This window comes from Amblyomma mixtum, chromosome 9, assembly GCF_055824585.1.
Source record: "Amblyomma mixtum isolate Tamu chromosome 9, ASM5582458v1, whole genome shotgun sequence".
In the NCBI taxonomy this organism is placed as follows: domain Eukaryota; kingdom Metazoa; phylum Arthropoda; class Arachnida; order Ixodida; family Ixodidae; genus Amblyomma; species Amblyomma mixtum.
This window is the reverse complement of record NC_143020.1, coordinates 7,567,947-7,571,909: the sequence shown is the minus strand read 5'-3', so window position 1 is coordinate 7,571,909 and position 3,963 is coordinate 7,567,947.

The following is a 3,963-nucleotide window of genomic DNA, read 5'->3' as shown; positions in this document are numbered from 1 at the left end:
TAGTTGGTAGTTGTAATGACGCCTGGAGGTGGCGTGACCTAGGTGGCCCTCATGCCTCATAGGTTTCTCTCAGGGGCCACCTGCCAAAGCCATGCCCGTTTTTTTTTTCGCTTCTTTTAAGTACGAACATAATGCAATCTTTCTGTGCTAAGAGTGAAAAAAAGCCTTCAGGAGCTAGGAGAAAAGCCAGAACTGCAATTGCGAAGAATCTAGATCAGAAGACGAGGTTATATTCCAGAGTTTGGCCGTGGCGAATTCCGGCTACCTTGTTTCGCTGACGCTATTGTTTCATAGCAGGATGAAAATATATGTAACAGCATTTTACTATTTTAGCTCATTGAAGCGACGTACAATGAGTGCTGCGTGATGATCTAACATTACAATTTAGTCGTTCATATTTCCGATTTATCACGCACATGACACAGCCTCGCCCCTCATGCCAGCACTTTCATTAGTGCCGAGTTGCTTTGACAGTGACGGCATTCCTCTTAGGCCACCTGCTTTTGCAGCCGTGTACTACACGCATCGACACGTTACGCTTTAAAAGGACTTACTGCACTGCAAACTACTAACACGATTCTAGCGCCAAGACGTACAACACACATGAAGGAAGACAACACTCGTTCTGTTGTCTACCTGCTTGTGTGTTTTACGCCTTAGCGCTAGAATAATTTTATCACGTCTGATAACCGACTAGCCCAACAGGTTACTCTTTCAAACCGACTTTTCCACCTTTCTGGATCTGGAGTACAGACACAGTTGGTCTTCGGGGTTACAGGTTGCAAAAGAATGTCCTGATTAAATAAGAATTCCCACTGAAATTTATTAAGACTTCGCACTTTCGTAAGAGTAGGGTTGCTAAATTTTAAGAGAAAATGTGATATGCATTTAAAATCTCGCCGAGTGTAGAGAGGACTATGCCATTACCGATATGGAGAAGATAGTTCATGTAGTCAGAGAATTCTACAGGATTCAACTGGGTAGCAGAAGAGATGAGCGCATAATGAGAGACGATATAGGGCAGTAAAAGTGTATGTTACACCGGTAACAAAGGATGGCGTAAAGAAACCTTTGTAAACAATATAGAGAGGGAAAGCAACCGGTTGTATCAGTTAACACCAGCTTTGTTGAACGAAGTGGGATGACTGTGCTATAAAGACTGGTCACCTTGTTTTTGCATTTCCTTACGACCTCCTCCATACCGGAATCTTAGAATAACGCCATCATGGCCTTTTCCAAAGAGATAGGACACGTCACAGGAACTGAAAAGCTTCAGAACAATCAGCTTGCTGTCCATTGCATACAAGGTCTTCATATCGTTGACAAAGCCAGAAAATATGTAGACTACAGTAAAAAAACAGGAGCAGGCAGGCTTTCGTAAAAGGATGATCGACCTTAGACACACTTGCACTCGCGCTCTGATTATAGCCAAATGAGCAGAATATGCAAGCCCCATTATATAGCCGGTATAGATTGCGAGAAAGCTTATGACTCAGTCCAACACTCAGCAGTCATGCAGGCATTGCGGACCGAGGGTGTAAAGAGCCGACAGTAAAAATCCTGGAAAATATATGCAGCCGCTGTACAGTCACCATGGTCCTCTATAATGCATGTATTCAATCCCAGTAAGAAAGATTGCCCGGCAGGGAGACAAAGCTTTCCAGTGCTATTCATTGCTTGTTTGCAGGAGGTACTCAGAGACCTTAATTTAGAACATTTGGCGATAAGCGGTAATGAAGAATACATTTGCAGTCTTTGATAGTTGATTTCACTGGCCTGCTAAGCAAATTGTAGTAGCTTGCAAAACATGATTAGTTATATAGACAAGCAAAGCAGAATACTGGCTCTCAGAATGGCATGGACAAAACTAATAAACGTTCAGTCTCCTTGGCAGAGAAGAGCAGTTTGCGATAGACAGCCAGCCAAAGGAAGAGGAACGAGAATACGACTACTGAGGGTAGGTAGGGACTCTAGACGCCGATAACTGCAATAAAATACCTGGAGAATAATAAATGCGTGGAGTGCATTTGGCAGATACACGCAGACCATGGATGGTAGTTTGCTAGTATCCCTCAGTAGGCCAGTATATAGGAACACCACCTTAACGGTGCTCATTTATGCGTCTGAAATTCCATTTTTTCAGCAATTAATTTTCTATACATTCCTAAAGTTACCATATTTTAACCTATTATATTAGGATTTTATTGTTAGTGTGGTTCATTTTGAGGTGCTCCTATTACCAGGAGAGTTCGAAGCGCTTTCCGGGGCTGCATTCCTTGACCTGAAGCCCAAGAATTACAAAGCACTCCTTCTTCCTTTCTACAAATGTGGGGTGCGTGCAAGAAACTTTTAATTTTTGCATTTTGTTCGCTCAGGCTTAAGTATGCCACCATCTTTAAAGAGCTGTACTTATTTATTACTAGCAATGCAACAAAACTTGCCACTGCAAAAAAAAAAAACACTTTATTCTGTAAGATTTGCCAGACACACTTACGGCTGTTTACATGTGAGAATGCTATAGCATAGAAAGGTTAAGTCGTGCTATGCAGCAAATCTCTATTAGCGATTAGTCATGACTATGCATACCTTCTACAAACTCTATCTTCCTAGTATGAGTCAGTGCTGACTCATGCTGCGTTGCCGAAAGACTATGACCATCCCCGATCTTTGTACATTCTGTGTACACCTTATATTACTTGTAAAGTGCAGAGTTATGCTAGGTTGAAGAGCGATTATAAGCCACGACTATGAGGCATGAGTATGTGAAACATTGGTACAAATCTATACGGCTTAAATTACTTCACTTCTCAAGTGCTGAGTCATGCATCCTTGCAGAAGTAAAGCGCTGAGTCATGCTCATGAATGTGATCCCTCAACAAAGAAGAGGATGTGCCTAAAATGTATTTCAAACATATTGTATTAATTTCACATTTATTTCGCATTTCTCTGCCCCTATGCTTAAACTGCAATACGAATGCTTTCTAAGTATGCTACGAATAATGTATAGAAAGTTCTTTAAAGTACGTGAACAGTACATTTTTTCCCGCTTACCATATTTATAATGCATTTAAAATATACTAAAATACCCATTAAATACATTAGATTACATTAGAAACACACTAAAATATACATTTAATACATTAAAATACATTCACTTTGGCTTAAAGAAAGGTCGACTTCACAGAATGATACGGGTTAATGCTTCAGCTTCAAAACAAATTCTACAAGCGCAATTATCATCAATCACAATGTACATCAGATTATAAAGTCACGTGACGGCATGGGAACGGCAAAGATACCTACTCAGCAAACCATGGCGGAAGGGCCGCAGCAAACAACAAATGCACCGACAAGCGCCATACTTGGCTTGCCTTATATATACCCACCGAGAGCGACGCACTTTCTTGTCCGGTGAGGCGCTTATTTGCGCAAAAACTGTGGGTCGAAAAATTATCCAAGAAGTGCCCTACTCGCGTTCGAATTGGAAGGTGATCAAGAACAGAATTGCTCGTCGAAACTTGCGTCAGAAATAGGTCAGGAGTCTAACTGTCAACCAACAGATACACGGGCGTCAATGGGAGCTGGTCGGCCTTCCAGGTCGTGGTCCTTTTCCCTGGCATATTCGGGCCCGTAACTACCCAAGGCGCCTGTACCGGCATCATGCTATCACGTTCTCCGCACGTAGTGTAAATAAGTGGTGATTACCTTCCTGCTAGAAGTTACCATAAACGAAGGGACTTCAGAACAGAAAAGGCTTGGGCAGGTTGGTAATTCATTGCAACACAGTAATCATAGCGCGGGAACAACGCAGGCGTTCTCGTCTGGTCTCGTATTTGTCCTTCGTTGTTCCCGCGCTATAATTACTGTGTTGCAACGAAAGGACGACAGGAAAGGGAGTTTTCACTGTTAACTGAAACGTCATTTTGAGCTCTACATTGTTCCATGGTAGCTTGAAGTGTAATG